Source organism: Lacerta agilis, chromosome 5 (assembly GCF_009819535.1).
Source record: "Lacerta agilis isolate rLacAgi1 chromosome 5, rLacAgi1.pri, whole genome shotgun sequence".
NCBI classification, from domain to species: Eukaryota; Metazoa; Chordata; class Lepidosauria; order Squamata; family Lacertidae; genus Lacerta; species Lacerta agilis.
In genome coordinates this window covers 68,015,974-68,039,597 of record NC_046316.1, presented here as the reverse complement: position 1 = coordinate 68,039,597, position 23,624 = coordinate 68,015,974, and the positions used below count along the sequence as shown (strand labels likewise).

At 41.4% G+C, this 23,624-nt stretch overlaps 1 protein-coding gene across 1 annotated transcript in view; it reads left to right on the top strand.

Annotated features, from left to right (window-relative positions):
* The window catches only part of IRS1 (insulin receptor substrate 1), a 49,719-nt gene extending 40,304 nt beyond the window's left edge, over nucleotides 1-9,415 (top strand). The window contains exon 2 of the mRNA XM_033150274.1: nucleotides 8,345-9,415. The gene's annotated coding sequence lies outside the window, so the exon portion shown is untranslated. The remainder of the gene's footprint in view (nucleotides 1-8,344) is intronic.
* Nucleotides 9,416-23,624: the final 14,209 nt, after the last annotated feature.

The following is a 23,624-nucleotide window of genomic DNA, read 5'->3' as shown; positions in this document are numbered from 1 at the left end:
CTGGTTGCCCACCCCTTCTTTAATCACATGCCTTTTAGACTCTGAATTGTACGAAAGCATAATAAATTTTCTTTTTTAGGGGGGCAACTGCCAATTTAATTAAATCATCCACCAGATGTGGAAGTTGAGCCTCTAACCCCATTTGGGCAACCAAGCAACATTGGGGAGCTGTGTTTGTGGAGGTATTTGACTTTTAGAAGACATATGAAGGCAGCTCTTTTCACTGAAGTTTTTAAGGGTTGATTTTTTAATATTTGGGGGGGAGCCACCCAGAATGGCTAGGGCAACTGAGTCAGATGGTTGGCATATAATAGATAGATAGATAGATAGTGTATGGGAAGGTCTTAAGCAGGTTGAGCAGAGAAGTCTGAAGGCAGCTTTTAACCACATTTTTGATTGCTCAGAGTTCAGCTGTCTACAGTTTAAAGCCTCTTTGAGGCTGTTTCTGGGGTGTGCATTTTGGGGGCAGGACTTGTGTGCATGACCTCTCTGCCTGAAGAGGACTTCTGTACAGTATTAGGATAATTAGTTTCCAGCGGCAAAAGCAAGGCAAACAGAAATGATGCTGTATTTGATGTGTGTGTGTGTGTGTTAGCTTGTTAATTTTGCACCTCACCAGTTTCCACCCAAGTCTTCCCACCTAATTTCCACCGCCAAAAGTGAGAGATTCCGTTCATATCATTTTGTTAACATTGCTAACGCCACTAAATGATTTAACAGGCAGATAGCTTTAACATACCTCTCTTCAGTCATATTTGGTATGAGGAGCCAAAATCAAAGGGGTTTTAATTTTATCCATGGCTGTATCCAAAACATTACCCGGGGCTCTGCAATATGTTTGTTGTTTTGTCCCATCTGATTCAGACTCCATTAGCTTTGTCCTCATGGTTTAACGTTTTGATCAAAATTGGACTTGTGTCTGCTTGACCTTCTTCATTAATTAAAGTGCTCCTTTAACTTTATATTTACTTCAAAATGTAAAATGTATTTATTTGTTAAACTCGTTCACATCATCTATTGAAATGGAGGTCACCAGTGCTTTTGAGAAACTAGTGCAGAAACAGATACAGTGGTACCTCAGGTTACAAACTTAATTCGTTCCAGAGGTCTGTTCTTAACCTGAAACAGTTCTTAACCTGAGGTACCACTTTAGATAGTGGGGCCTCCCAGTGCCACCGCGCTGCTGGCGCGTGATTTCTGTTCTTAACCCGAGGTACTACTTCCGGGTTAGCAGAGTCTGTAACCCGAAATGTCTGTAACCCAAGGTGTTTGTAACCTGAGGTACCACTGTACTGAAGTATACAATAACTGTAGGGAAAACGTGCACCAGCAAGTTCAACTCTTGCTGCGTGAGCTGATTAAGTAATTCCATGCTGCTTTCGAGGTTAATCCCACTGAAGTCCAAAATACCTTGATAGCTAAATCGAGAGGCCTGTATACTTCCACATAAGAGCGTCTTGCTTGAGCAAGAAAGGAACAGCTCATCCTGTTTCTGTGTAGGTCTTTGTATGATTTTTGAAGTTATTTACAGTGAGTTATTTAAAAGCATCTTAAATGATTACGTCTTTCATCCCAATAGCAGATTAATTTCAGGATTCCAGGGGGTTGATCTAGATGACCCTTGGCATCCTTTCCAACTCTACATTTTTTTACTTTTCTTCCTGGTTTGTACCCTGACTTCTGTGTTCAGCGACTTCTGCCTATCTCTTAACACTTGAGAGTACTTGCATACCACCTTCCTTCCTCCTCATAGTCTCACTCAGTAAACTCCTAAGGGCTTTAGTTTGTTATTTTTACCTTTATACAAGGCCAAATTTAGAAGGAAACGGGCCACTTCTCAACTGAGAAAGTTTACTGTATTAAGACATAATTGGGCATAGCTCCCATCATCATATCCTATCTTATGCTTAACTCGGTGAGTCTGAGGAAAAGCTTCAGGGTTGCAAGATCTTTACACTTTACAACTACAGAAGGACAAATATACAGATGGCGTTTACAAGTCTACTCAGATGTAAGTCTCATGCACCTCAATTATCATTCCTCCCAGGTAATTATGTAGGATTGCAACCTGAATTGCTTTATAAGGGTGAGGGAAGACAACTAGTGACCGTTGCACTTGAGAAGGGTCACTTGTCATGACCCATGTAACCAGCAGAGCCAGAGGCTGCAGGGATACCAGAAGGGGAACCAGGTCTGGGCCAGAGCTCAGAGCTGTGGGAAATAGGGATGCCATTGTGCCTGAGCAGGTTGGACAAGAACTCCCAGAGGAACCTCCCAGACCCCCAAGGCCTATAGGGAAAGAGTCTGGACACCTCATTGACTTCTTCCCTGGAGCCTGAAGAACCAGATGTCTCCCATCACACATCACCAGGCCAGCAGTACTGGGAGTGCACCAGGAGGGAGGCTATGGAATGAAAGAGGTGCCTGTCTTCAGGCCAGAGGGTTGGAGCCTGGAGAAGGTAGTCTGAAAACAGGGACATAAAAGGCCTCAATCTACTCTCAAACTTTGTCAGAGGAAGTTGATCCATCAGAGCTGTCCAGCAACCTTGCTGGCCAGAACATAACAGTCGAGGATCATGAATGGGTTTAATTAATTTTTTAGGCTGCCAGATACAAGTGAATTATGGGTACAAGGTTATTATTATAGTTTATTTTTACATTTTTATTTAATCTCTGCTCCAAAGAACTCATGGTGGCCATGTGAGATCCTCTTTACTTCCTAGCCACTTAGAAGGCAAGTTACTCCTCACTCAGGAGAGCCATGGTGAGGGTCTGTGCTGAAAGAGGAATCCCATAGTAGGCCTATGCTTAGACGGGTGCTTGCATGTTTTCCCAGACGAGGCTGCTTCCCAGAGGCTTAGAGGAAATTGAGACCTACCACTTCAGAATAAATGGCAGCGCATGAGCTTTCCTGGGTCTAGAAGTTATGCCCTAATTGCTGAGCTTGGGTGGCCCATGGGAATCAGCCTGAGTAGGCAAGGAAGGAAAAAGAAGTTGCTGCTGCTTATCTCTTGATTTGTAAGTGTGTTTTCATCGTTTTGAAAAACGTTAGGTTTAAAGACACCTAGGAAGCATGTTCTTAGTTGGGCAAGAAGTAATGGGTGAATAAAACGTCAACACATTTCCATTCTTTGGAAAAAGAAGATTCCACTTGTTTTACACTTAATGTTCTAACTGTATTTGTAGTATTTACGGGATGTATAATCGCGACAGGTCATTGCCTGGTCTCTCACAATGTGCTATGGCCATATAACTAATGCAATAAATAAATTGATTGATTGATTGAAAATTCCACTTGATTTAGCAGCTATTCTTGTTACATTGCCTATGTGAAAGTTGTACCCTAGAATAGAATTGGGAGTGTTGGAAGGGATGTTGAGGGCCATCTTGCCCAACCCCCTGCAATGCAGGCATCTCAACTAAAGCATCCATGGCAGATGGCCATCCAACCTCTGCTTAAAAACCTCCAAGGAAGGAGAGTCCACCACTTTCCAATGTCAGAAAGTTAATCCTGGTGTTTAGTCGGAATACCCATCAGGAGCTTGAATGGCTTGAGGAGATCTTTAAGGAAAAGGGCTTAGGGTCTTTGTAGCTTTGCATATGAATGTGAATAAGCTTCTTCAGTAAACAATTTGAATATTTGTAATATTAAAGTGTACTTCAATAGCACTATGCACATGACGTAAATGCCTTATATCCTCTTGTTGAACAGCCTTGAAAAAGGGAAATGGTTTGCCAGCTGGATCATGCATTAGTGTTATCTTCATGTATTTTGCAGCAGATGTTGAGCAGAGACCACTTGTCAAAGGTAGCTTGTAGTATAAGATGCAAGTTAGCCCCCCCCCTCCTTCAAGTACATTTTTCTTGCATTACCAATGTCTTCCATAAAGTCAGCCACAAAGCCATATTATTGGGGAATCCAGCTTGAAGCCTGTGGTGAGTAGGAAATGGATTAAACACAGGTTTTCCCTATTTTCAAGCTGCCAACAATGATGTCATTAATGTTAACGACCCTTACCACAACACACTGAAGTCAGAGAACCCTCTCTTAAAACTCCTGTCCTCTGCACAGTTTTAGGCGTTGTTAAGGAAACACTGATCTTTGTTGATAAGAAACAATAGGGGTATCCAAACACTAGCTTATGCTGGGAAAGATGCTCTGCTCCAAACTTACTCAACATCTTATAATACAACATCTTATAATACAATTCATTTACTATTAATGATGAGAGAATTTTGATTTTTAAAAGATGGGAGTACTTCTAACCTGTATCTTGGGGTGGCTCTAAAGAAAGAAGTGAACAATCTTACGTGTCAAGTTGCTAAAAACAACAACAACAACAACAACAACAGTATATTCGTCTGTTATATGCCAAGATATATATGGATTTATATACCACCCTAAAGCTATACCTGATAATTACATGATTGCACATGCTGAATTCCTTTTTCAGTGTTTTGTTATTTTTCTGTAAAAGTTGTGCTGTGCAGTGGGAGATGTGCAAGGAGCATGCCAAGGTTGCATCTCATGCTGCTTCTAAGTTGCTTCATTTTCAGAAGTTGTTCTGTGTGTCTAGGCTTTAAAGAGCATATTAGTTGCCCAAGGATATTACTCTAGACTCTAGAGAAATACCCTTAAGTAACTAGTGTGCTCTTTCTTCCATATTGGGTTCTGCAAAAGTACACAAACTGTTAACAATGGTGATTTGTCCATGATAAATTCTGGTTTCCCATGCAGAAATCTTGTGCTTATATATCACCAGTAGACAATACCCAATACCTTGCTATTTGTGAATGGTATATGTGAACAGAGCATATCACCTTGAGCCAGCGGTAAAGTATTTCGGTAAATGTAGTAACACTAAACTCCTGCTCACTATGAGGCGTGTCGCAAGCTCATTGCAAAAAAGCAGGTGTGTATGTGTGTGTGTGTGTGTGTGTGTGTAATTTAGACTCCCCTTCCCAATCATTAAGCCTTCACAAAGGCCCTTAAGGCAGTGTACTCCTATAAAAAAATCCAATTTTAATGATGAAAACAAATGGCTGTATCCAAATGGCTGTAACAACTGGTGCTCTTGCATGTGTGTAAGGGTTTTTGAGCCAGTGGGAGTTGTCCACTAATGGACGAGGGGAAGTGATTTCCTTCAATTTCTCTACCCCTGGTGCCCCTCATATCTGTTTTGGACTCTCCAAAGCAGATTTTGGGAGGAGCATTGGGAACTGCAGAGGGGGAAATCAGCTTCCAGAGCAGCAGCACTAGGAGAACCAATTGGATTCTGCCCAAACAGCATTAAAACAGAGATATAAAAAATGTTCAAGAAGCAGGGTGCCGTGATTGTTCATTTTTGCAGCCTACCTTCTCTTTGCCTTAACTAATCCTATCGTTTTAACCACTGTTACAGTGTACTATGCTTTCACAGTCCATTCCTTCATCATGGGCATTTGGGTGTTCGACAGAATTCTTGCAGCACTCAACAGGTTTCTGTCATGTGTTCTGAATGAATGTCTGTTTCCATATATCCCTGAAAAATATAATTTCTAATCTCTCCCTTGATGGGCCTAGACAGATAGAAGGGGTTGCAGAAGCCTGGACAATAATTACAGATAAGACAGACCCATGGTTTCCTGTCCTGACCACACCATCGAGAGATCGTGTGTGTGTGTGTGGAGTCCTGTGTGTTTGCTTGGTGTTTTCTAAGTATTTACTTAGAAATAAAACCAAGCCAGTTACTATTCTCAGGAATTTTCAGAACCCCGGACTTGCACCGAAATGATATATTTATACTTATGCAGGACTAAAACCAGCACTTGTTTCTTGGGGAATTTCAGGACAGTTTAAATACTCATAGTGAACAATGATATGCAGAGTACACAACTGACTCCGTTATTTTTATGATGATAAACCTCAGAAATCACACATTTTTCTGGTTCTGGTTGTCCCCTCTCCACACACACATTTTACATAGAAAACAGCTTTTAACTCAGACAAAATATAGGGCCATGGATTCATAGCTGTCAACCCTCCCTGCTGTTTCCCAATGCTATAATAACGGAATTTCCTGCAAAAAAGCGAAAGGTTGACAGCTATGCATGGATTGGTTTTAAGTGATGGCTAGTATAGACTTGAATGTTTGTTTCGTATTGTGTTCTGATATATATTTAAAGCAGTTACAGGTAGGTAGCCGTGTTGGTCTGCCATAGTCAAAACAAAATAAAATCCTTCCAGTAGGATTTTTTTAATTTTATTTTATTTAAAGCAGGTTATTCTTAAAGGACACTTACATTAAGAATCTAAATTGAAAAATATTGATTTTTATCCACCCTGGAGGGACGTTGCTCTTCCAAGTACCTTTAGTCATGTTTGGATAGAGGAAGTAGATGAGAGCAACATTAGCTGAAGTGTGGTGCTATATAAAACATCTCAGAGCAACAAACTTGGTCCTGCGTAGCAGTGCTATACGTTTCACTCTCTGTTTCTTTGATTGTATAGCCATCGCAGGTTAGAGCATGTGACCATTCTGTTGGGTACAGTTTGTTCCTGCACTAAGCTGTTCATTCAGCCATACTGGAAGGGAGCCAAATATGAAACGAAAAGCAAACCATGTACACCTAGCTCCTTCCCACTTTAAATGAGGCAATTTCTTTCTTTGTTAACAAGCCTTTTAAATACAATATGGCAGTACTACCTTAATTTTAGGCTCAGCACAGTTTAAAGCTGTGAAGCTATGTTAGATTTCCTATAGATATTCCAGTTGGGATTTTTTCTGTATATTGGCAGCAGGAGTTCAGAAGAAAGCTTGAAAGTATGTAAAAAGATCTGTGAGAGAATTCTCCAGGGTGTTATTCACAACATACCACACATATGCAAGGAGAGGCTTCCTGTTCATGTGAAGGGCCATACAAAATAAATTTGGTTTCTTGAGCAATTAGTGCATAAAGCACAGGCAATCTTTTCAGTCTCTCCATGTCTCTGTGGAAAGTCTCAACATTTTATTAAAGCGGAATAATGCTCTATTTCTACTTCTAGGAACAGTCTTTAAAATACAGGTACTCTTACACATCTAAGACTTGACGTAAGCAGTTTGGTTTGTTTAGCTGAGAATTGCAAAATGTTTAAAGGCAAAACATTCACTGCAGTTGACTCAAAACAAATTCAGCAGTTGTAGGAATTTTGATTCACATTTTTGCCAGACAGGTTTTGGGAAAGCCCTTCTAGCTCTGCGAAGGTTTGTAGGCATCAAAAAGCTAATCTAACGTAAAGAAGAATAACAACCAGGTACAGTACCAGTAAACACCTTTCTATCAGTGATTTTTTTGCCCTCTGGTTTAGAAGCAATGATCCATATTTGTATTTGTTATCCTTGGGTTCCTTGAGCTACACCACTCATCATGTCTTGAAGTGCACAAAAACTCTACAATTATCCTTGGTGCTTAGCTTTGAATCTTACAAAGCAAAATATCCCCCCATTCCCAGCCCTACGTTACTTCAACTTACAAACTACGGTATGCACTGAATCTGGAGTACTCCTTCTGCATGCTGAAATACTCATTCTTTTGGCAGATTGGACTGAGATCCAGTGGGAACTCCTGCTGGAGGGAGGAAAGGCAATTTCCCTAGCCTCCTGTACCTTCATTCCAGAAGGTTCTCCAGCCCTCCAGAAGAGTTTTACAGGGGGCTGCAGGTGGAATGAGAAACCAGTGAAAATCATCTCTTTTCCTTTACTCTAGCAGGAGTGTCCTGTGAGTGGAGTCGTGTTCATGGAAATTCTGGCTCCAACCCTATGTAATAACATAGCATGAGAGCTGAGAGATGATTGGATGTCTGACCAATTGTAGTGCGTACTCATAACAGAAGAGTCAACTACCTGTTGTGTATAGTTCCATTATTATTGCACTCTGAAAATGTGTAGTTTTTTCTAATGGATAAAGGCATCTGCAAGTGATGTGAGCCTGGGTGGAAGATTGGATGAGGTGGGGTGAGAATACAAAGAGGGTATTTAACACTTGACTTCCCAGTCCTTTGCTCTTCAACAACCTTGGTCAGCCCTCAACGCATGTTCACTTCATCAAATCTGGCCCTCTTTGAAAAAGGTTTAGGCGCCCCTGCGGCCTAAGCCATTTTCTCCTTGTTCCTCCCTGACCAAGATCTCCTTTACCTTTTCAAACTGCCCTCCAAGAAAGAATCATGGAATGACATGTAATATGTAGACCTTTATTCAGAAGTCATTTTTGCAGATGTCGTTATAGCTGCAAAAGATGTATGAGCATTGCAGCAGCTTTTATTGTTATGGCGCTAGGTGTTTTAAAATGTTGTTTATATGAACTTTCTTTCTTTTATTCTCAGATCGATGACCTATACAACCTCAGAAAATCCTTCTTGGAACTCATGAGTATCCAGACTCTGTTTTGTGTATCACAACTAGGACCTCACATCTTCTTCCCCAGTAGATGGGTACGATGCATCCAGTTCAATTTGTTTACTTTACACAAACCTCAGGAGTTAGTTGACCGAACTGCACATTCTTCTTTTACTTCTTCTTATTCTTCTTTTTTTTGTGCCAAGCGAAAGCACTGTGACACCTGGACAATGAGTCTATGATTACTTACTCCTCCACCATAAAGACTTAGCTGGCTACAAGTGAACTCATGTGCCCAGCCACTTTAAAATGGTGAGAATGGGCATGCTACTAGCTCATTTACATAAGACATGACATTTTAATTTGCTGCTGAAAAACCTGTACGACAAATCATCAGTGTAAATTATTACATACAAACTGTTAATGTTGGTTGAAGAGTATTAAATATTTAACATAGGTTTTTGATTTATACATGTACTTTTTTAATTAAAAATGTAACTTTTCCTACAGCACATCTTTTTTGATGTGGAACTGAGGTATACTATATTCTGTTGTAAACAGAGTGGGGTTGGGGTGGGGGAAACTGTTAAAAAAACACAAGGCGATTTAAGAATAGAGTAGGGTACTATTCTTTTTAAGATTGTAATTCAGAATATAATATAATATGGATCAGTGGGCCCGTGGATCTGGATTGTACAGTCATATTTACCAATCTAATGATTTGTAAGATAACCCTGTGACTGAGCTGAATTCTTTCAAAAATAAAATAATATTTTGTATTGTTCCTGTAAAACATTAGGCTGTATTAATGAAAAGGCAAAATGAACTGTGCATGGTATTTACAAGTGTGGGTTTTAAAATTGTTGGTTGCACAGGAACTTTGAAAACATCAGAAAAACAAATCTAAGTCTTCCATTGTATATATATATAGAAGAAGAAGAAATGAAACTTGGGCGAACTCTTTAAATCAGAATATCCCTGGAATGAAATATGTGGGTGTTTGTAAATTCTGGAAATCTCTTTCTATACATAATAAACTAGATACCGTTTTATCTTTATTTCTCTTACTTACTTTGTCCCCCCCCCAAAAAAAAACAACAACATATCCCTGTACTTAATATATATATTAGGTATCTTCACATTCTCTGTGGTGGGGTCAGGTCCTTACTTTAAAATCAGTATTTTGAATGAACTTGTATAATGACATTTCTCAATAGAAAAACCACAGCTCTAGAATTTCACTCATACTTTGGAATTTATGTTTACTCACTGCCTGATAGATTGAGGTCCTTCTCTATTCCATTAACTGATAATTTTGCATTGTCTTCAATGTTAGGAAGACCTTCCCATAACTTTAAAAAGCAAGAACTGCACCAGCATATTCATTTCCCTTTTTGTACTCAAAGGCAATTCTTCTGCTGTCTATTGCACTGTCTTGTATATCCAGTTTGTTTCACTGTTTTGTATATCAGTCTGCAATCCTGTGGCTATCTACTCCGAACCAAGTCCTATGAGTTTAGTGGGACATGCTCTTATGTAACAGTGTTTAGGACAGCAGCCTTAATTTCCCTTTTATCATTGAAACGGAAAACTATTGTGCTGATTATTTTATTTTCACAGTGAATTACCCTCAAGTCTCATGGGTCGTTATACCACAAGAATAGGAGAAATGAGCGAATTGGATGTGAATTGAATCCAGTTTGAAAATCTAAGATAGGCAAACCTTAATAGAGATACTGTAAAAACAGCATTTACGGAGCATATTGATGGACATTCACTTTCTGCTAGTGTAGCACCCAGGAAACAAGTTGGAACATTTTTTGATCCTTAGACTTCGGACATAACCCAGTCTTTGCAAACTATAGCTCCTAATTATTTGAATAGGGCATGCACAGGAAACCTTTATGGTAGATGGATTCCCTTCTTTAACCTGATATCTCTCCCCCGCCCCCCCCCCCCCCGCCCCCGTGCCTGCCATAATTTGGGCCTCAGACGTTTTCAGCAGTGTTCTCCACTGGTAATTTCTGAAGTGCAACTATACTGTAAGAATACACATACTACAAAGAGCAATGGGTTTATTTATTTTGCCATGACTCTTCAGATGGCAACATTCTGCTTCATCAGGGTATGCCCCTCATTTTTTGTTCATTTCTGAAAAATATTTACACAACTGTATGCATTTCTGGAGGTGTCTCCTATTAGCACTGTGCAGCACGTCATCAGAATCCATGGGGTGGAAAAGTTCCAACAGAAATCTGGAATACCAAACATTGCACATCCTGTAACCTTGGAGTTCTCAACTTTTTTGGGAAGCTGTAATGGGCACCAATAAATGCCCATTCCACAGAGGAAAAACTGATGTTCAGAACACCCCTCCCCCTAAAACATACCCACTCCAAAACCAAAAAGGAGACAGCCCAAAAGCAGTTTAACACCCCCAAAACTTGCATAACATTCCCAAGCAAAACTAGGAAATGCATCCACAAACAAAAGAAAAGAAGAACCAAACAAAACATAAGTAAACGCCACAACCAAACGAACTTGACCAAAAGCAGTTAAAACACACCAGTCAGACGCATTTTGGGGAAAGCAAAGTAAGGTGTTGTGTCTGGATACTTTCATTTGGCTTTTGAGCCAGCCCCCCACCACCCATGTTTTAAACAAAGTTTTCTAACCCCCCATTCTTAAAAATAAAAACTGGGAGGGGCATGATACCTTGATGGGTGCTAAGAGGGATAGCTGAGGACACTGCTGTCTTTGGACATCACACCATGGACCCGAGATAACTGCATGTAGCTATGGTTTCTTCCTAAAGTGTGGTCTGGTGTTCTCCAGATGTTTTGGACTACAACTCCCATCCTTCAGGTAGCTATGTTTGCCTCCAAGCCTATCACTTGATGCACATACGTGATGAGCTTTCAACAGTCAAGCACTATAATACAACATTCTTCCAGTTGGAAGGAATGTAACCACAATAACTTCCAGAAGAGCAGTGTTTGTATGGTGCGTATCTGATTGAACACCACTTGCTGGGTGGAGACTGCCATTAAACCACCTTATTGATTGCTTCAAAAATAAAAGGGGGGATACATCAGCCATAATGCTGTCAACATAGAATGAAAAAAGGCTAGCATTTCTACCATTCACAATTTTGCTTTTAACCACAGCAACTTTCATCCCAAAAGCTATGGGAATAAACACAAACATTTGCCATATGCCAGCCTCATGAAGAAAACTAGCATTTTTTTGGGGGGGAATACCTTTTTAAAAACCCACAATTGCATCTCAGTGTCAATAGGCCATCAGTCTTTTAATCACTTAAGAACCCCCTTTTTAAAGTGTAGCTTTCATCTGAACCTTGTGGAAGCATCTCTGGGGCATTTCCAGAAAACCACTACCAACCATTGGTCTGCTGTGAACTGTTTTACTCTTAGGACATCAGCCTATCTGCACAATCCAGGAACCGCAAGACACATTCCAAAATCCAGCAGGCATGTACAGAGGTAAAACAGAAGCAGCTCTGAGAAAAATATCTGCAACTCACATCTTGGCACATTTAACAAGTCTCTTTGCCATGGAACGATATTACTGCCCCAGAGTTAGAAACTACTGTATAGTAAAACTGCAGCTGGTGACCATGGGATCTGGCTTGCTTTTCATTTTGCTTATGTTTGATTATCAGAACCATATCTTAAATACCCTCTCTACGGAAATCCTTACCAACAATAAATTAAAGATCTAAGGTTTGCTTCTGTAATAGGAGTACTGATATGCTAAGAATCTGAACATAAGATTTGGTATTGCAGAAGAATGTTTGCTGGTGAGAAGTATCTTTTCCCATTACCGGTAAGTGGATTTCATTTTTACAAAGTATTAGTTTAGGTTTATATTTGGCAATAACTCACTTGCAGCATGTGCTGTTACAGGTGGGTAGCCGTGTTGGTCTGCTATAGTCGAAACAAAATAGAAAATTCTTTCCAGTAGCACCTTAGAGACCAACTGAGTTTGTTCTTGGTATGAGCTTTCGTGTGCATGCACACTTCTTCAGATACGATGGACTTCCATTTCATGCTGTAGTAGTGATCAATGCCGTTGATACCTTTGTTAACAGATCTAGCACCAAGCTCTAATGTCCAAAGTGCAGAAGGATGCTCCAAACTTTAGTTAGAGGAGTTCTAGAGCAACATTGCATTTTCACAATCTCTTTGTGCTTATTAGAGAAGAAGAGCCCCCCCCCACCCTTTGCAGGTATGGTAATACTGCAGTTCTTTACTTGAGGGTAATTCCCCTTGAACGTAATGGGATTTGGACCAAATGCATCTGAATAAGGTAATGCAATGCAGAGGAGATAGAATGCACAGTATTGCTAGAGATGACAACTAGGGTACATCTCATTTGAATTATTATTATTATTATTATTATTATTATTATTATTATTATTATTATTATTATTATTAATACCCTGCCTATCTGGCTGGGTTTCCCCAGCCACTCTCGGCGGCTTCCAACAGAATACTGTAAAACTTCAAACATAAAAAACTTCCCTAAACAGGGCTGCCTTCAGATATCTTCTAAAAGTCAGATAGTTGTTTATTTCCTTGACAACTGATGGGAGGGTGTTCCACAGGACGGGCGCCAGTACTGAGAAGGCCCTCTGCCTGGTTCCCTGTAAGTTCGCTTCTCGCAGTGAGGGAACCGCCAGAAGGCCCTCGGAGCTGGACCTTAGTGTCTGGGCTGAATGATGGGGGTGGAGACACTCCTTCAGGTATACTGGACTGAGGCCGTTTAGGGCTTTAAAGGTCAGCACCAACACTTTGAATTGTGCTCGGAAACGTACTGGGAGCCAATGTAGGTCTTTCAGGACTGGTGTCATATGATCTCGGCGGCCACTCCCAGTCACCATTCTAGCTGCCGCATTCTGGATTAGTTGTAGTTTCCGGGTCACCTTCAAAGGTAGCCCCACGTAGAGCACATTGCAGTAATCCAAGCGGGAGATAACTAGAGCATGCACCACTCTGGCAAGACAGTCTGTGAGCAGGTAGGGTCTCAGCCTGTGTACCAGATAGAGCTGGTAAACTGCTGCCCTGGACTCAGAATTGACCTGCATCTCCATGGACAGCTGTGAGTCCAAAACGACTCCCAGGTTGCGCACCTGGTCCTTCAGGGGCACAGTTGCCCCATTCAGAACCAGGGAGGTCTCCACACCTGCTCTCCCCTGTCCCCCCCAAAACAGTACTTTTGTCTTGTCAGGATTCAACCTCAATCTGTTAGCCTGCAAAACACCCTAGAAACAGAAGACTAGGCCATCAAGGAAAGAGGTGCTAGTCTAGTTCATCTCTTTGCCTGCTGTACTGTTTTATATTGTTGCTTTTAATTTGTAGAGAGCTTTTAACATACAGAAACATTTAAAAAGGTGATTGCCTGCCTGCAGCCTGAAGAGGTGCTGTTCTGCTGCATGTGTTTACTAGGCCTTGTTCCAAGTAAACTTGCAGGGTCCAGGTTGTACAGATGTTGGTTAATGATTATGTCTTCACAACTGTTGAGTTGTTGTTGTTTTTTGTAAGATTCTTTGGACTATGTTCATTCAGATGGTGAGGAGAGCAGTTCTAGCCAACCTTCAAAGTTTACCTCTGGAAAAATTCTCAAGAATTGTTTTGCTTCCAGTGTTTGTGTGGAAAGCTATAGCTATATATGGAAAATGACAATTTAAAGTATCTAAAATGTTCCTAGGCAAATTCTTCCAGTCTTTCATATGCTGCTTCTTTTATAAATAGTTCTTAAATTGTGTTATTTAAATTACTAATTTTGATAAATGTTCTCAGTTAAACACTAAGGAATCTGACAGCCATACATAGAGTGATATGCTATGTATCATATCAACCTGGGCATAGACAAGGGGGGTGGGGACAGAGGGGCAGCTGCCCTCTCTAAATCAAGTAAATAAATAAAAATACTTAACTAACGGACCAATCACATCTCAGATAGCTCTGTTCTCTCCCCCCCCCCGCCCCAATATTGATCCTGCCCCCTCTAATATAAATGCTGGCTGCACCCATGGATATCAGTGAAATCCTAGTAGTCAGGATAGATTCACTGTAATCGGTGGATTTAAAGAATGTGGTTCTGCTCTGGATATGAATTGGTTAGATATCACCCAGGGTTTCCATTATTGTGTTGCTTGGTGGAGCAGCATTAAGCTATTGTTGTTTTCAGCCAGTATTGGAATGTGGCCCATCAAGGAGATGCAGGATAGCCCTTGGTTTTGTTTGGCTTTTGCTGTTCTCCTTTCTTAAATGTTTGTTATATATGCATTGAAAACATTTGCATCCCTCCGTTAACTCAAAGATATCGGAGCGGGGATGTTATAATGTTGTATTGTGGGCATATACAGGCATGCCTCGTTTTATTGTGCTTTGCAGATATTGCTCCTTATGAGGAGACAGTTGCAACTGCAGACAGCCCAGCCACTTCCAGGGGAGGGAAGCACACACCCACCCACCCCGCTACAGGAGTGGAGCTGGCTAGGGCTGGAGCCATGTTTTTCCCCTCCTGCCCCTGCCTCAGCTTCAGGATCTGTCCTTCCAGTGAGCACTCAGGGCTGATTTCCTTAAGAATTGATAGGTTTGATCTTCTTGCAGTCCATGGGACTCTCAAGCGTCTCCTCCAGCACCATAATTCAAAAGCATCAATTCTTCGGCGATCAGCCTTTTTTTTAACGGTCCAGCTCTCTTCTTTAATTTCTCTTCTTTAATTTCAGCCAAAGCTAATATCTTTGATGAGATGATCAGAAGTTAACATAAGTGGTTTTTCCAAGTCATTTCCCCTTGTTAATTCATCCCAAAATGTTCTTAGGATTGTGTATCAGTGATTTAAGTGGCTGCACAAGTCATCATCCCGGTGTGATCTCATTCGTTTGCCATCCAAACAGCTCCCAGATGTACATTTAGAGGGATATGGTCACATCCACAATATATCAAAAGTAATGCAAAGCAAAAGTGGCTGACTTCCTCAGTGAATGTACAATGAAAACAGGACAAAATGAATTTACTATTGGTATTCTCTGTTGACTAGAATAAAGTCAGCCACATAAACATCTTTATTCTCCATGTAGTAGGACCCAGTTGAAGCCCATCATTTGGCTTGATATTTAGAAATGTACTCAAAGAACATGCCACATTCCCATGGCCTATGGGACACAGCAGCTGGGGGAAATTCCTCAAACACTGCACAATGTTCAAAGTTGACAGGAATGTAGGCTGCCAGTTGTATACCATACCTGTTTCAACAAAAGTCATGCTTAATGTTAAATTAAAAACGCTGAAGACAAGGGAAACATTTTGCCTTCTGTGCATAGCCTTTTATCAAATCTGTTTGGCAGAAATTCAAAACAAAGTGCATCTTGCTGGAGTTATGTGATGAATCCTTTGATAATCATGTCCTTCTTACTAGGATCATGAATTAGGTACTGCTTTTCCTTGGGATACAGTTTTTATCCCTACTTGCATCTGATGAAATGTACTCTAGTCCATGAAAGCTTGGCATTTCATTTGTCATTCAGATATCATTTAACTTTGGTTTCCTAAAGCTCTAGAAAACAAGAAAGGGGCAAGGATCTTATGCACACATGAACTCCAACTTTTTGTTTGGAACCTGTTTTGCTTACCTAGTGGTAAGTCTGCTACTAAATAGTGGGGCTGGTCCAGATGCTAAAATGATACATTTGTTAAAAGGCTTTGAAGTATTACTAATGTCCATTCCTGCGGGTGGTGTTTGCTGGTGAATATTTTTATATGAAGTCATCCGCACAAGGGAACCATCATGTAGGAAAGGAAAATGATTTATTGTAAACACATGACAGCCCAGTATCTGCTGCAGTCACTTTCAAATAACTTTTTGGGGCTCTGCAGTGTATAGTTTTACTACAATAATCTGTCTAGTAATAAACCATGTATGGTCAGTGTCCATGACTGAACTGTGGACACTGGTTTATTACTAGACAGGTTATAGCAGTAATGAAAATTGAGATGTCATTTGACTTTGATCAGTTTCCCATTACTAAAGTTTTGGAGAAAACATCGAGAAGGGAAGCTACACTGTACTTTCAAAATCTACCCACATCATCTAGCCAGACAATTTTTTTAGAAGAATGGGTTTATTCAAGGAAGATTTGTAAAAAAAAAAAAAAAACCCATGAGTTCTCTGAAAGAGTGGAGCTGGTTTTAGCAGTACTCTTGTTAGTTGTGGCTTCCAGTATGTGGTATTTATGATCTAGGTCTAGGATATAGGCAAAACATCTTTGTTGCATGCAGAAGGTCCCAGATTCAATCTCTTAGAGACACCTATCTGGAATCCTGGAGAGCTTCGGCCAATCAGTGTAGACAATACACTCTAAGCTAGATGGACCAGTGGTCTGATTTGGGATAAAGCTGCTTCTTATATTCCTATGTCCCCCAAATTTGGCAACCATTCTTTTTTTTCAAAAGTCAGCAGTTCCATTATGTATATCATGGGAGTATCTACACTGGAGATGTAGAATTCACATCACTGTAGTAGCTTTCCCAAAAAATGTCTTGGGATTTATAGTTCGATCAGTTGGTGTTAGCAATTATTATGGTCATTCACAGAACGACATTCTCTAGGGTTTTCCTGGGAGTGACTGACGTCTACCCTTCATAGCTTACAAATGCAAGCCCTACAGGTTTTAAAAACAAACAGACAGACAGACAGACAGACCTCAAAACAGTTTACAAAAGGATAAAGCAAGAAAACCAAGAAAAATGTACAGCAATAGTTTGAAACATACAAAAAGTTAGAATACTAAAATGGGTCAAAATTCACATCAACTTTCTAAGATCTGAGTGGGCTAGTGATTGTGGTCTTAGAGAAGAAATAACACCCAGTATCACTCTGTAGGATCACCCATGCTGTGATTAGCTATCCCTGAATTAAGAAATCCTATGCTAAATGTTAAGGATAAAAGTTCTGCTGTAAAAATAGGCAGTCATCAAAGACTATAGGAGATGTTGATGAGCATTGTTGCCAGAGGATGAGATGGTTTATATCCCAATAATGGAAACAAAACTGCAAAAATTTGCTTATAGATGAAGGTTTTGGAGAAACATCACCATGCTTTTTACCCAACAATACTTTGGGCCTCAGTCACCCTTGGCCAAATATGTGGAAATTATTTGACCCAAAAGACACCAAGAATCTGTGAGATTTTTTGGTTTTAACAACAAACAAACAAACAAACAAACAAACAACAAGCAATCTTTCCCAGCTGTTCAGTAGAACAGAAGAGCTATTCATTTAAGCAAACACAAGTCCTGGATGATGTTTCTGCTGGTACAATTAGGCTACATGAATGATCTCCAAGCTTCATCTGAAGTCCTTAGTTTACAATAAAATATATACAGTACAATGCTCATGGAAGCAAAACCAAACACCCAACTATTTACCTTAGGATTCTTCATCCCAGGCCATTGTCAAAGTGGAATTAAAGTGGCATTTGAGCCTCTTGGGCTTGCCGATCATAAGGTTGGCAGTTCAAATCTGTGTGACGGGGTGAGCTCCTGTTGCTTTGTCCCAGCTCCTGCCAACCTAGCAGTTCAAAAACATACCAGCGTGTGTAGATAAATAAATAGGTACCGTTGTGGTGGTAAGGTAAACGGTGTTTCCATGCGCTCTGGCACTCGCCACAGTGTTCTGTGCACCACAAGCAGTTTAGTCATGCTGGCCACATGACCTGGAAAGCTATCTGTGGACAAACACTGGCTCCCTCTGCCTGAAAGAGGAGATGAGCGCCACACCCCATAGTTGAATTCGACTGGACTTAACCATCCAGGGGTCCTTTACCTTTACCATAACAACAATGCCACACTCCTGATATTTTCCCTCAACAAAAAACAACGACACCTTTGGAAGGTTTGAGGCAAAATTTGACTCAGTTTTCTGCATTGATCCTTGTTCCTGCCTGTGACATGTCAGATGGGTTGACATAGTTGTGGTGAGGTTGGGCGTGTGAATATACTTAGGTAGGTGTCTGAATCCAGCTGAGATTAGCATGATCGTTTCAACCTTCTATGGAGAAACTATTGTCCCACTCTAATAAAGTAATAGATGTTTCAGAAGTACTTTGAAGTCCTTCCAGCTTCTTCACAGCACTGTGAAATCTGATACTTTCGGCTTTTAAGCAGTCTGTGAAAGTACAAACTGTAGTACATGTGGAATTCATTCACTGACTTCCAAGCTGAAGGAGGGGCGGAGGGAGGCAATGGTGTTAGAAAATGTCTAAGAAAGGGGAGAGGGAGAGGAGAAGTCTTCAGTAAAATGTGGCATCTAATTGTCAACTTTGGCACGCTCTCAAATGTGCAGCTTCCTGCACTTTTGAGGTAATGTGCGACTTTCCCCATGTAGCTTTCCTTTGAAATCTTCCAACTCTTTCGAAAGTTAAATGAAAGTAGACGAGAAACAGCAAAATGACGTGCTTTTATGAGGCATTCCATGGTTATAGCTTCTGCAGGATTGTAAGTTGCGTTTTTTGCTCCTTCTTGTGATTCTGTCTTCACTTAGGCCTCTGTGTTAATGGCTTGTTACACAAGTGCTTCTTTTTGCCAGAAACGTAACAAAATCCCTTAAGTTATTCATGCCAGTGGGTAGGCTGGCAGGCACTGTTTGCCTAAAGCCTCAGCCCTGTAATCAAGGGTTTGCTTTTGGAAGGAAAGACTAGAGGATAATGAGATGTTTTCTTCTCCCGGAGATAGCAGTGTTTCTATCATCGGTATGGCCAGGTGAAATCTAGCCAGAACAAAAGGACCTGGGCTTGGAGTGGCCTGCTTCTAGTCACCATTACGTTGCATCTAGCAATATGAAATATGTGCTGTATTAGATAGGCAACATGTGGAAAACCCACAGCTTGTTGGACACACATATGAGTATTGTGTGCAGCCCCCAAGTGTCCCAACTATTGCCATGTTTTCATCCGCTGCTGTTTTTACTGCTTTTTTGGGGGGGGGGGGCTGCTGCTGCAGGATTTCCTTCTTTGCCTCCCCCCACTGCCCCCTGGCATGTATCCCCCAACTGCCCACCAACTGTTGCTTGTGGCCTTTGAGGCCAAAAAGGTTGCCCACACCACTGGGGTACAGTATTGGGCTTGTGATCAATCTAGATGTTCAGCAGCAAACCCGAGTCCAGGAGCCTAGAGTGAGGGGAGCAGACTTTTGAGAGGCAAAGTGGTCTGTGGAATCTTTCCCTTACCCACTACTTTCTCCCAGATATGTGCTTGCTGTGACTGGGGGGAAGTGGCTAGAACCAGCCTAGTCAAGGAGGGAGTGGGGGAGTTCACATTCCAACTCCTTTTCCCTTTGAAGCTTTGCCCTATCACAAAATTGAAACGATCCAACTGCAAAGTGGTCGTGATTAGGAGAGCGTTCCGAAGCCCAGCCTTTTCAAAGTTACTTTAAAATTGTTCGACAGGCAGGGAGGAAACAGAAACCATCCATTCTTGGTTTAGAACTATCTGTACTTTTAACCCAAGAAATTTCGGATCTGAAAATGGAATTGTAACTTGTTGAGTTGCCGGTTCAGTTAAATCAGCTGCTTTACGTTTCTCTGTACGAACCCCTTGACTTTTACCCATTTAAAAAGTTTTGTGTGGAAGGCTTGTAAGTTTCAGGTGCTCAGTAAAATAGCAGAGATACATCCTCAGATTACAGTGCCAATCACAGATAGGATGGTAGAGATGAGGCTTCAGTTATCTGGTTGTTTGTTGTTTAGTCGTTTAGTCATGTCCGACTCTTCGTGACCCCATGGACCAGAGCACGCCAGGCACTCCTGTCTTCCACTGCCTCTCGCAGTTTGGTCAGAATCATGTCGGTAGCTTCAAGAACACTGTCCAACCATCTCGTCCTCTGTCATCCCCTTCTCCTTGTGCCCTCAATTTTTCCCAACATCAGGGTCTTTTCCAGGGAGTCTTCTCTTCTCATGAGGTGGCCAAAGTATTGGAGCCTCAGCTTCAGGATCTTCCAGTGAGCACTCAGGGCTGATTTCCTTCAGAATGGATAGGTTTGATCTTCTTGCAGTCCATGGGACTCTCAAGAGTCTCCTGCAGCCTCCTCTGGTAATTAGGAACTAAAAAACAAAACAAAACATAACACAAATAAATGGGAGTTTAGGATTCCCCGAAACTCCACCAGCCATGAAGCAACCAGCTACTGAGATATTTTCACCCCCACTTCATCTTCCTTCAGTGTCCTAGGCTGTCTTTGCTCATTGGCATGACAGGAAACAGAAGGGAGATTGGAGAAAAACATGATTCCCTCGTTATTTCCCTCATGCCCTTCTAATACCCCTTCTTCTCCAACAACTTTGTAGCTCAAATTGCTTCATGTTTATACCTTAAAGTCTTTGGTGACAACCTGAATGTGGAAGGTGTTTTAGCTATGCCCAGGCATTTTGCTGTGCATGTAAAATGTAAAGGTGTGGACAGGGCAAGGGTGCACAACTTTACCCAACTACTGTTTGATTAAATGTGCTTAGGCTCTGCAGAGTTCCTGATCATGGCAAGAGCTTCTAAGTGCTTTCAATGAATGAATAGACTTAAAAACTCCTCAGACCTTTGCACTAAGTCTATAAGTGTCTGAAGAGCAGCCCACACACCCAGGGACGAGTGGAGGTGGTATGTGAGTCCCTGTTCTCATTTGTATACATGGGATGTTCAGGCTTATGTCTAGATACAGCTTTTAACATTCCTTGATGGGACACTTCTAGTGGACTGGAAAACTTATTTTGGTGCATTGCTTTCTACTCTAAGAAATAAAAAGTTGACTTGGTAGACTTATTTCCTCTCCCCTCTCCCTCAAAAAATGAAGACTATGTTTATTTTTTAATTGATGGGTATAGGTAAAGGCTGAAAGAGAATCTTACAGTAAGCTCTGCCAGAGGATCCCTCCAATGTTAATGAGCAGACAAATTCATCTCGGGGAAACAATTTGCTGCTAAAAATAGATGCCAGCCTAACTGTAACTAAAATAATTGCAGACGTGGAGCTAGCCAGGCTTTTGATTTCTAAGGCTCAAGGAGATGAACCTGTTACAAATGGGTTTAAAACATACATATTTAAATGTGGCAACTGAGTGACTTGAAATTAATCCACTTTCAAGCTTCCATCATATAGGGCTACACAATTCCCTGGATAATGTTCTTCATGTTTCCCAAAGCCAACCAGCAGTCAGTTGAGGCTGAAAGGAAAAACACCAAACATACCCTATTTATAGGACACTTAAGCCAAACAGTGAGGAGACCAAATGTAAGATTTCTGACAGAGGCAATTAATAAATGCTGTGCTCCAACCTATTCCAGTTGGAAAGGTGTAGATGGTTTTTTATTGCGGACACTAGGCAGAGATATCTTTTCAGTATCTCGTAAACTCTGCTGACGTATTGCACATGTGTAGGGCCAGCCTTAGCATAAATCGCCTTGGGTAAGGAAAACCTTCATCACACACCCACGGTCACCCAGAAGCTTTACAGGGTCTAGTGCCTAGTGCCCTAGGTGTGATCTTTTAGGAGGGTTGGCGCTACAACTGAGAACGCCTGTTTCTGTGAGGTTTCCAGCAGGTATGTCCAACAGGGTCAAAGATTGATGTGGCCTGCAGTAGGGGAGGTGGTCTGCTAGTCTCAAGCTGTTTAGGGCTTTATATACAGTCGTACCTCTTGTTACGAATGCTTCAGGACGCATACAACACGGGTTACGAACGCGCCGAACCCGGAAATAACGGAACGCATTACTTCTGGGTTCGGCGGTTCGTGCATGCGCAGACGCATCAAATGACATCATGTGCATGCACAGAAGTGCTGAATCGTGTTGCACACATGCGTAGACACGGCGCTTCAGGTTACGCACATCACGGGTTATGAACGGGGCTCCGGAATGGATCCCGTTCGTAACCAGAGGTAAGTACCACTGTATATGGCAGTAATAAGACCATGAATCTAGCTCAATAGCAAATAGACAGCCAGATCCCGAAGCACAACTGTAATACAATGGTACCTCTAGCTTTCGCCGCTGGCACACGATTTCCGTTCTCATCCTGGGGCAAAGTTTTCAACTCAAGGTAACTCTTCCAGGTTAGCGGAGTTTGTAACCTGAAGCGTTTGTAACCTGAGGCGTTTATAACTCAAGGTACCACTGTATGTGCATTTACCTGTCCAGATGTACCACTTAGTACCCCGATTGCAGCATTCTGCACAAATTTGTATTATCAATACACTTAAAAATAATAATTAGCTAGCAGCACTCTACACCAGGGGGCCCCAAACTAAGGCCCGGGGGCCGGATGCGGCCCAATCGCCTTCTAAATCCGGCCTGCGGATGGTCCGGGAATCAGCGTGTTTTTACATGAGTAGAATGTGCCCTTTTATTTAAAATGCATCTCTGGGTTATTTGTGGGGCCTGCCTGGTATTTTTACATGAGTAGAATGTGTCCATTTATTTAAAATGCATCTCTGGGTTATTTGTGGGGAATAGGAATTCGTTCATATTTTTTTTTCAAAATATAGTCCGGCCCCCCACAAGGTTTGAGGGACAGTGGACCGGCCCCCTGCTGAAAAAAGTTTGCTGACCCCTGCTCTACACAGTTTCAAGTATCCCTCTTGTTTTTCTCCAAATACTTTGAGGTACCTCCTTCCAGAATATTCCTTGATATCTTCCTCTGTTTGACCTTGCAGAAGCATCACTTTCTTTTATCCAGGAAATAAAACTTCATTTTCCCTCATTCTGTTCATGGATGACACATTTCCCTCCAGTTTTTGACCTGCTCCAGAAGGACCACAAATTTGAAATTAAATGCAAAAAGTCCTGAAGGTTGTCACGTGAGGGGAGAACAGCTGGATGGGGTTTATGGGACAAACAGGCTGCAAACACAGGAATCCTCTACAGGTAACCACAATGGATTTCTTACTGTACATACCTGCAGCTATTCCATTTCTTCAGAAAAAAGAGGTAAGCTTTTTCTAGTCTCCGCTTTCTCTTCTGTTTGCTTGCCCCAGTTATCAGCCTCACACAGTGTATATATTTGTATTCCCATATGTTGGCCTCACAGGCAATTTCACAGATTTACTAATGGAGGCAAGTTTTTCCTCAATACACTTTCTTGGGAACTCTTGCAGAGAGATGTGAAAGCACTCCAGAAGCTTGATGAAAGACAAGTGGCAGGATTTTTGTGGCTCTTACCCAAACACACAGTGCGTTTCAGACATCAAGAGTCAC